This window comes from Lepisosteus platostomus, chromosome 3 (genome assembly GCF_059453375.1).
Source record: "Lepisosteus platostomus isolate fLepPlt1 chromosome 3, fLepPlt1.hap1, whole genome shotgun sequence".
NCBI lineage: Eukaryota > Metazoa > Chordata > Actinopteri > Semionotiformes > Lepisosteidae > Lepisosteus > Lepisosteus platostomus.
Genome location: NC_142613.1, coordinates 53,424,001 through 53,435,154, shown reverse-complemented (window position 1 = coordinate 53,435,154; position 11,154 = coordinate 53,424,001). Strand labels below are relative to the sequence as shown.

Below are 11,154 nucleotides of genomic sequence, written 5' to 3'. Positions count from 1 at the left end.
TCCTTGTCTCAAAAATGCTCAGAAGCACGCGCGGGTAAAGGAAGGCAGAAAGCCGGCGCAGCCGTGACGTCACTGGCTGCGCAGCTTCAGGCCCCCGCGTCCGCGTTTTAGACACCTTTTCTTTTCAGGGCTCGACGTCACTCGGCTTTGTGTGGAAGCGGCTCGCTTTAATGTAACAACGAAACTGTTAGTGTTAGGAAGCAAATATTCCAGGCAGGTTTGCAGATATTAAAAGCAATGGGGATATTACGCTTTCATAGCGAACTCCGCCCGAAAGGTGGAATTGAACCACTCTGTCGTTAAACAGCTACAGGTTTGAAGCCTGCACCCCAGACCACTGAGGATCATCCGGGCAACTAATAAGAGTCAGGTGATCCGTATATATGGTACAATTTTCTTTTATCTATCCCGTCTATGGTATGTACGAAAATATTTAAGAGCTAGAGTTATTTACACGATTAAATATTATCTTGATGCACAATTAATAAATACATCCCACGAAAAAATGCCAGAAATTAAACTGTCATAGCCTCCTTGTACAAAATATAGAAACTCTTTTTCTCTTGCACAGCTTACTGGGAGGTATGCAAATTAGACGGAGTCTGATTGGCTGTATTGCCTTTTCAACTCATTTTTGTGTCTTGACTTAAAATGACAATTGTAGCTACAGTGGTCTACAGAGATTTGCATGGAGTACTGACATACAGAAGACATGATGGATTAATACTCCCATTTATTTCCTTTTTTTAATTATATAATCTTAGCATGCCCAAAGGGGTTGGGCAGCCAGTTGACCTTGGACCCCTAGAGGTTTTTTTTCACCTTACTAAGGAGTTTTTGGTTCCTCTCCTCCATTTTCTTCTGGTCTTTTGCGCTGTATTGAAAAAATGTATGGCTACTTGCTTTGTTAAGCGTCTTGGGGCAACCTTGTTGTGAAAAGCACTATATAAAAATAAATTGAATTGAATTGAATCGTTCCTAGAAATTTGGTTCTTTTGCCAAATGTGGTTCTTTTGGTGTGTAAAACACTACGCACACAAGACTGCCTGTGAATGGGAGACCTGGCGGTGGAGTATTCTGCACCAGTATTACCCTTGTCCTGAATTCCTCTTTACTGTGTAGCAGGGGTCTGTGACCCTGGTCCCAATAGGTCGTTGTGTTCTAAGCCTCATTCCACCCGAGCTTTGAGTAATTTAATTGTAAGGGGCTCTGTCAGGGGTGGTACAGTGGTCATGGTCCCTTGCAGTTCTTGGGTCCAGGGTTCAAATCTGGCTGGAGGTTGTTCTGTGTGGAGTTTGCATGTTCCCTAATCACATAGTTTTCTCCAGGCACTCTGGTTTCATACCCCTTTCCTAAGACATGCTGGCTATATCAATTATCTGCCCTGTGATGGACTGATGTCCAGTTGGGTATCTAGTTCTACTTCACACCACAGGCCCCGATCTGACAGGTATGCAAACCGATGTTTACCTTTTGAAACACCCTATAAACCCTGGAGCAGGGCTGTCCAAGACCAAGTCTATACAGACCCCAACTTTCTCCATGGGTTACAAATATTAACTTGTATTAATCATGGGGTTTATCCTTATGCTTAGTTTTCAGGGGCCTCTCACTCTGTAACCAGCTCAGATGCAGTCTGGAAGTGTTCTTTGGGAAGAGGTGTTCGTGTGGCCAGCAGGGGGAGCTCACCCTCCGGTCCATGTGGGTCCTAATGCCCCAGTATAGTGATGGGGACACTATACTGTAAACAGGCGCCGTCCTTCGTATGAGACGTAAAACCGAGGTCCTGACTCTCTGTGGTCATTAAAAATGACCAGGGTGTTTCTCGAAAAGAGTAGGGGTGTAACCCTGGCGTCCTGGCCAAATTTCCCATTGACCCTTACCAATCATGGCTTCAACAACATGTCTGAGGTATACTCCCACCACCCTTTGTGTAAAGAATTTGTGGAAGACCAAGCATAAACAGAGAACAGACACTATGCCCCCTTCAGTAATGCTGAGGTAAGGAAATGGATTAAAGGGAAACCATTAAAGTTAGAGGACAGGGAGATCTTATTTTTATGCTGATAAAAGATCAGTTGAAAGTTTCTTTTTTAAAACACCTGGGACCTGTTGGGCTGTTCATAAATGCTGCCCCTTTGTGTGGGATGTACTGGCCTTTGCTATTATATAACCCAGACGTGTATGAGTACTGAAGACCTGGGCTGCCTCCCAAGGAGCTAAGCTCTAACCTTCAGCACAATCCCACCTCTGCCTCTCCCCATTCTCCACTGATGCTATATTTAGGACCCTAGACATTTCCTGCTGCTCTGATTATAATGCTCCTATTTCTGAATCAGGCTCTGAGGTAAAAACTGACACCCAGGCCCACCTTCTGTCTCAGTGATGCCTGTTGCTTGGCAACTGAATGATTATGGCAATGCTAAGGTTACTAGCTAGACCTCTATGAGGCCTAAAATAACGCAGGAAATATCACCTTAACCTCCTGCTTGAAATGATCCATTTTAGCAATTAATCTGCACAAGTATTAGTCAGTCGAATGCCTGTGAGAGCATGCTGCCTCTTCACAGTTGGTGAGCCAATGTTCTGTTACATAAAAACAACATGCAGATGCATTTCCTTTGTACAGGAAAATATCTATTTCAGCATTTCTTCTCCTATATTGTTAACAGTTTGATTGCAAATATCCTGTGAAAAAAGGTCAGGGAGAAGTATCTTTTGTAAGACTATTTTACCTGCCATTGAAAAGAATGGAAAAAAAGTAATATATTACTATTCCAAAGTTCTTTTCAACCTTTGCATTGTCTTATTTCCAGGCTATACTGGGTTTCATTGATTTTACTTCTGTAGGCAGAAGTGAAGCAATTATTTGAAAGTCAGAGAACACCTTACTCACTCCCACCATGCTTGATGATAGGGATGAGCTTCTTCTGTTGGAAGGCAGTGTTTGGTTTTTTGTCACACAAACTGTTTTTCATTGTGAAAAAAACGTCAAGTTTTGACTCATCTGTCCAGAGAACATTCTTCCAGTAGTCCCATGGCTCGTCCTGGTGCTCTTTGGTGAACCTGAGACGTGTGACAATGTTCTTAGAGAGCAGTGCTTTCTTCCTGGCTGTTTGTCTGTCCCTGAGGGTTGAGGCACGAACACTGACATTAAACTCAACAAGAGAAGCCTGCAGATCCATAGAAGTTACTCTGAGGTTTTCTGAGACTTCCTGGATGATTTTCCGGGTTGCTCTTTAGGGAGATCTTGGCAGGATGACTGGTTCTGGGTAGAGTCTCCACGGTCATGAAAATGTTCCATTTGTAGACTGTCTGACAGTGGGTGGATGGAGCCTCAGATGTTTAGAAATGGTTTTGTAACTCTCTCCAGACTGATGAACATCAACTACTCTTTTTCAGAAGTCCTTTGAAATCTGTTTTGATTATGGCATTACATGTTTTCAATAATTGCTATGATGAAGACCAAACTCCCCAAGTGTCTGATTATTATATAGGAAAGGGCTGCCCAAATACAGTCCTTGCTTACTTATTTAACATTTTTTAACCACCTGATTCTAATTTCCCCATAATTTTGCTAAGTAATCTAGGAGTTATTAAAATTATTTCATCTACTTTCATCACTTTCTACTTCATACAACACTGCATCTCAAAAAACATTGAACTGATAAACATGAACCCTTTTGGTTATTTAAGAAAAGGACAGTTTCAAGTAAATAAGGGTATTATGGTTAGAGAATGCAACTCCCATAATTATATTGGGGATATACAAACCTTTTCTGTGGTTTCATCTGTTCTGGTGTTGACTTTCCACTTAGTTTTTAGGAGATAGGAGATATACCTAACTATCAGAAAAAAAATAAAATAGTTTGGAGCCATGTATGAAAAAATGAAAAATAGATTCTCACACTGTGGTATAGTTCTCTGTGGAAAGAGATTTACTCTGGCTTACCTGAGTGAATAGATCACCACTGTGCAGAGTAATACTCACACTGCCTAAACACAGTTGTTCTGATTTTGTCTCCCTTCACTAAGCTTCTGTCTGAACAGATCCACTGCCTCAAAGTGACATCAAAAGAAATCCATAAAAAACCCATCATGAAGCAAGAATATAAAGTCTGTAATAAGGTGGTCCTGGAGAATAGGAACATAAGAAAGGAGGCCACTCAGCCCATCTAGCCAGTTTGGTATCTCATCCAGATATTTCTTGAAGAAAACCAGGGCATCAGCTTCAAGATCATGGTTGGATAACTTGTTCCACACTCCCACCACCCTTTGTGTAAAGACGTGCCTCCTGTTCCTGGTTGTAAATGCACCTCCAAAGAGAAGTTCTATTCCCTCTTACCTGCTGCTCTGGGTAAAAAGCAAAGTGCAAAGGCAGTGGATCTAGGCCACACCTGACTTCAGACTAGCCTGGTGATGGCAGGGTTCTGTGGCTCACACCGCAAGATTGCCTATGATCAATACGCATCCACGTGCGCCACCTCACATCTGCGCATAGAGCTGCACTGCGGGCATGAGCCCCCAGCTCTCTGAGGTCGAGGGTCAGATGAAGACAGTTGGCAGAAGGGAGGGGAAGTGAAACAGGACAAAAGGGGGGAATTTGAGAAATGGAAGGAAAGGCTGCAGTAGAGAGTGACTACTCCTATTTCTCCAGAGTAGTTTTACCAGTGTTGCCAAGCAGCCAGTTCTTCCCTTCTAAACTCGAAAAGAAGCCACTTAAAATCCCATGGCTGGATTAGCTTTGGACTGGCCCTGTTGGCAGCCAGTCAATCAGATCTGACTGAGGATGCCAGTAGAGATATCCTCATTTCTATATACATTTCTATTTATTAGAGAGACTGAAGAGGTGGGTACCTTATATATACAATGGGAGGTATCAAATATACATGTATACAGGCTGCTGATCTATTAACTTTAAAGAGAGGTTTGGCTGCAGATAAGGCATTGCTAATAAAATATTTTGAGTGCAGTCCAATGATACTGGATTGTCATAGTGTCCATGACTCTTTACTGCCATCTGCTGCAACTAAAGAGGATTAAACATCAACTCCATCTCAAGGTGAGCAGCCTGTTTGCTGCTGTTTATCTACTGTATCTAGGACTTTTTTTAGTTCTTAGTCCATGTAGGCATGGTCACTTTTGTTCTTTTACTTCAGATTTAATTTAAACCTTTATCTCATCCTGTCACTGTTTTGTGTCAAGAAGACATTACATTGTGGACTGACAGAATAAGGCACACTAAGATTTTGGATTGCTTTGTTGCTGTCCACTATGACGTTAGACAAAATTAAGAACATGACCTACTGTAAGGCTCCAGGGTCTTTTTATACAACCCTGACCAACAGCAGGAACATGTATCTTGCCTTCTACATTACAATGGCTTCTGCTGTTTCCTCCACAGCCCAGATTACGTCAGCACTTAAACGTCATACACAACATGTATGGAGTACAATAGTTCTGTTTAAGTCACACTTAAAGATTCATTGGGGCAGAGTTTATCCTGGTTTCTAGGTGGGAAGTGATCAAAACCACAGGATCACAGAACCTAACCCCAGCAGTGCTGGTTTACATTCATACAGCTGGGAGTACTGGAACAACTGGGGTAAAGTACTGCACTCAAGATACAACAGCAGTGTCTGCAGCAGGGACTCAAACCTACAACCTGTCAGTTATGTGTTCAGAGACTTGCACACTACAATGTCCCCATAATACAGTACATCATAGATGTACCTTACTGCAGCCAAGGAAAGAGATGTTAAAATACCATTTTTCTCCTATTTGTATGAAAAAGTATAGTATTTGGCCCCTCACACAGTTTGCATATTTTATGCTTTTAATGCTGGAAGTCATGACACTTTCAAAGTAGCCAATAATATTTACAAGAACAAAACATCTACTCCACATATTCAAAGCCAAAAACAAAAAGAAGCAAATAGAGCAGTAATAACACAGTCATGGAAAAGTCAAGATTGCAAAAGTATTCAAAGTCTTTGTTGAGGCAAACCTAAATTAGGTACACAAAATAACTGTAATGAACCACACAATTAGGAGGTCAGTGGCCTCTGTCTCTGTGTGATAATAGTGTTCTCATCACTTCAGAATAAATACAGTACACCTGTCTCTGTAAGGTTCCTCAGTCAAGAAGGCACAAAAATTAACCATGAAGATCAAGCACCTTTCAGAAAAACGCAGGGATAAAGCTGCATAAAGGCACTGCTCAGGAGAAGGGTATAAAACATTTTAGAGACCCTTAACTTGTCTTTGAGTATAGTGAGGTAGATCATTAAGAAGTAAATCACCTACAGTAGATAGCTTCTAGATCAGCCTGTCTCTCCACACTGAGCTGCTGGGCCAGGAGGAAACTGGTGAGGGACAACACTGAGGCCAACAGAGGCTTTGAAAGAGCTACAGAGTTCAGTGGCTGAGATGGGAGAATGAGCTCATCAGTTAACTCATTCTCCATCCTCCCACATTCTGTTTCCATTCCACTTGTAAGAAATGCCTAAGATATCACCTCTGCTTTATAAATAGGTTTCCTGAATAGGTCGAAGATGAAGGGATTGCACATATATCCTCATCATGTGGGCACAACACTGGATCAAAGGACAGAACAAGAACTCAACTGCAAAAACCAGTAATGACACTCTACTGTCAAACAGCCAAGAGCCAGCTATAATAGAATAACTAGATGAACTGAACCAGACACCTGCCCAGTTTTGCTTACAGCCATATTAAAATAGAAACAGCTATATGTATGTATTTTGGCATGGATGGACTGTTTACTTGTACATACTGCAGAATATGATGTGGCAGAGAGTGAAACGTATTACAGTAATTAAGAGCACTTGAAAAAAACATTATGAAGCCAGATTGTATAAAAATAGAAAATGAAGGGAGCAAAACTACAGGACAGTATGTATCTTCAAAGAGACTGGTAAATGTGGTTTTACATTCCCAGACCATGTTATTTAATCCAGTACACTAAGATCATCTCAGATACACAGATGATGTGGTGCTGTCATCCTTGTGGAATAATCTCTATCCCAAACTGCTCTCTTGTTCTAATGGCACAAAGAAACTATTTTGAAGTAGAGCAGACAACTGAAAGGCTTTGAAGCACCTTTGAAACTCTGATATGAAACTTTTTTGTCTGGGAAATATTGTGAAACGTCATCCCTGGCTCATGGGCTCAGTTCTCTGCCTGGCAGCCTGAGAAATCCAGGTTTAAATTCAAGCCAGGAGGCACTACGTCCTGTGGTATATTAGCAGGACGGTTAGGACTCTGGACATGTTATTTTCAGGGTTGTGAGTTCACGTGCTGGCTGGGGCTCTGCTCTTGTACTTCTGAAGAAAGGTCTTGTGTCAAATTGGTCCAGTAAAATGTTCAGTTGTACAAATTGGTACAAATAGATGTATTGCTGCATATATTAACCAAACACATTAATGTAATAATAATGTTGACATATAGACAACATTGTGTATGTATTTCTGTTTAGCCATTCAGAGTTAAGAATCAATATAATTTACAACACTTTTTTTTTCTTTTGTGCATGGCTGTCCCTGAGAGTACCAGAGATTGTATTATTTTAATACAATTTATTTTATACAATTTTGATCTGGAGTCTTGTTAGTAAAGTGACATCTCTGGGGTCTCTGTTTACCATATACATGGGTGAAGGGTCTTCTTTAATAGCATTTGTTTGTGAATATGACAGGGCAGTAGGGTTTTCATTTCTGAGACCGTTACTAAGGAATGATCCCTAGGCAGTGTTTATTATATATGAGATAGGGCTCTGGAACTCTGGAGGTTGTTACTAAATAGAGCTCTGGAATGCTTATTACTGAGATACATTTATTACTAAATATGACTCTGGTGTGTTTGTTACCAAGAAAAGGCTCTGGAGTATTTATTACTAAATAGGACTCTGGAGTGTTTGTTACTAGCTTAAGGCTCAGGAGTATTTATTACCAAATACGACTCTGGAGTGTTTGTTACTAGGGTTAGGCTCTGGAGTATTTATTACTAAATACAACTCTGGAGTGTTTGTTACTAAAATAGGATTTGGGATGTTAGTAAGATTGTGCCTGAGGTATTAATTAGTAGAATTAAGGCCCTGAGATATTTATTAACTGGGCCAGTAGCATGTATTGATAATACACAAGGCTGTGGTATTTATTATTAAGATAAGATCATTGTGTGAATTATTCTTAATTTAGGACACCATATCTGTTTCATTGTCTTCAGCAAACACTTTTATTTAAAATCCTTTATTTCTTTTTTTCAAAGAACCAAGCACCAGCTGGTCTCAATGGATATTTTTTGTATGGACTGTTACTGGTCACAATGTTGATGGACAAGAAGAGTGAGTATTACAGTGGAAATGTACTAGACTAAAAGATGTGCACTGGTCTGTGACATCAGCTTGTAGGTTTGGAGCAATTTTATTTTTAACACTGCACATTATCCCAGCCCCTTTTCCCTTACAGCTCTCACTTCTGCATTAAGTGTCCTTAGAACTCAAAAAGAGGGAAAGGTTAGGGTTCGCGACTTTCTTTAAAACTACTAAAGTACACAGCACATTTATTGAAAAGCATCATAATTGCTACAGTATCTTCATAATCATCGTCATTTTATGTTGAGCAGTGGAATTCAAGTAAAGGTCAGACATCTATTTAGGAAGTCCTGGTAGTGCTGTGGGTTTCTTTTTTTAATTTATGAAACCACGCAAAATCTGAATTTTCCATATATCCATAAAAAAGTTCAAACAGATCCGTATGTTTGAAAACCCAGGTTTAAATTATTATTACAGAAGAACTATGTAAAGTGATTAATGGATAATATGAAAATATCTGTTATAAATAAATAAATCTAAATAAGTGAGAGGTTTTCAACAAGAGATCAAATTTACACCCTTGTATTAGAGTCTAAAAAACACACAGTGTCAAAAATACAGATTTAACACATCATCTTTGTAAACATAATCAGGCAGTAAGAAACCGATTCTTGCACACTGTTTTCAGTGTGTCCCTTTCTGGTATCTACTACTGTGAGAATTTGTGCTGTAAAAATGTTGGTTAAGTGTGAAACAATCTACCCAGCTGTGCTGTTCCAAGAAATCCTTGACTCAGTTACCTAGTTACCTACTAGGAACCAAACTATTTAGAAAAGCTCTGGACTACAGTACTCGTGAGGTCATCTGCTGTTATGAAGACATTGGGGAGAGAACTACACTTCCTCAAAGAGGAGACAAGTGAAAAACTACAGAGTAGCACATCTAGGCTGCAGTGTGGTGGAGAGGTCAATACTCTGGGCTCAGACCTGGAAGGTTAAAGAACCGTGAGAAAGGTACTTTACTCAGACATAGCCAATAAAATAGCTGGCTGTATCAAACAGTACATATATAAATCATGTTGAAAACAAATAATTTAAAACTAAAAACAGGAGGTACATCTTTCTATGAAGGATTGTGGGAGTATAAATTGGCTCAAGGAGATGCTCAGATCAGTTACCTACTACCATCAAGCTAGATGGGTTGAGTGGCCTCCTCTAATTGGTAGCTGTTCCAATGAAAGCTCATCCTTTTTATTGCACTCAGATTGGGGGATTTGTGGTCTCCTTCAGATTCCTCTGCATCACTTCTGCTGGATCTTAGAAAAAAGGACTGTGATATTCAATCCTGAAGATTTCCTTCCTACCCTGAGGAACAACCAATTAGATTGCTGTTGCTTGAAATGCCTCAGACAGCCTGCTATCACATCATAGGCCTGCACCCCGCTTGGCAGAAGACATGAGAAACTTCTCACTGCTGTAAGAGAGGAGTCAAAAGAGCGATCATTTTCATCTGTGCATCCAGTATCTTCACTTATTGTTGAGATGTTTTTGTATTTGGTTGAAAAGGGGGCCAGGGCCCATCAGGACTGTGCTTCTTCATTAACTGTCCTCTCAACCACTCATATTCTCAATCCTGCAAATTGAAATACAGAGGCCCACACTCAACCCATCTGTCAGATGGCACAAAAGCTCATCTTCTAGCTCAAAACACAATCTTATAGAGATTGATACAAAACTGGAGGATTCAGTTGAACTGATGTGCTTTTTCTCAGCCTCTTGTGACTGATTGATTTGGCACTTGGAGTCTCCTTTTCTTCTTTTCTTACTCCTCTCAGTTTTGTTAGACAGGGTGTAACGAAAGAGTTCTTTCAGGGCCCTATGCAGACGACACGAAGCTGAAGTGGAGTGAGGAAAACACATGGGCGGAGCGGTGGCTCTGTGGCTAAGGATCTGCGCCTGTGACTGGAAGGTTGCCGGTTCAACTCCTGTGGCCGGCAGAGGAATCCTACTCCGTTGGGCCCCTGAGCAAGGCCCTTAACCCTAACTGCTCCAGGGGCGCTGTACAATGGCCGACCCTGCGCTCTGACCCCAAGCTTCTCTCCCTGTCTGTGTGTCTGTGTCTCCATGGAGAAAAGCTGGGGTATGCGAAAAGATGAATTCCTAATGTAAGAAATTGTATAGGGCTAATAAAGAAACTTTACAAACATTACATTACAACATTACACACAGGGAAAAAAGGCATGCAGGAGTCGGGAATGAAAACGGGGGACGTGTCCAAACTGCGCAGGTGTCCGGTGGGGGTGAGTCCGGGCAAACAATCCAGAAGTAGTCCAAACGGGGAATCCCAAATGGGCAAAGTCCAAAGCCGGGCGGTCCATCCGAGACTAGACAGGATAAAAACAGGAACCGGATCGGAACCGGCGGGGAACAGGAACGGAAAATAAAACCATAACAGAGCCAGGCACATCCAGGTCCTGGGCTTGCACGATACAGGAATCAATGCAGAGCCCCGAACTGAGTGGGCGTCTGGCTTTATAGGTGGGCTGGGAGGAGGCTGAAACAGGGGGCAGGTGCACAAAATCTTTTTTAGTAAAGAGGGGCTGGAATAAGGAACAGGTGTGGGGAATGGGACAGAACGAGGAAGGGCTGGAGCGCCCTTAAGAGGAGGAGTAACGATCGTGACACTCACGTGATCGGAGGCAGAACCTACAAACTCCTCACAGAAAGCACCCCGGGGCCCCAACACTGCGAGGCAGCACTGCTGACGATTGCCTCCTGATTAGCCGGCCCGTTTTGTTTAAATGCATGACCCCCTGGTC

General features: G+C 41.6%; 1 non-coding gene across 1 annotated transcript; it reads right to left on the bottom strand.

Annotated features, from left to right (window-relative positions):
- Nucleotides 1-267: 267 nt before the first annotated feature.
- On the bottom strand, nt 268-354 carry trnastop-uca (transfer RNA opal suppressor (anticodon UCA)). The gene has a single exon. It is a non-coding gene; the product is annotated as a tRNA-Sec (tRNA).
- Nucleotides 355-11,154: the final 10,800 nt, after the last annotated feature.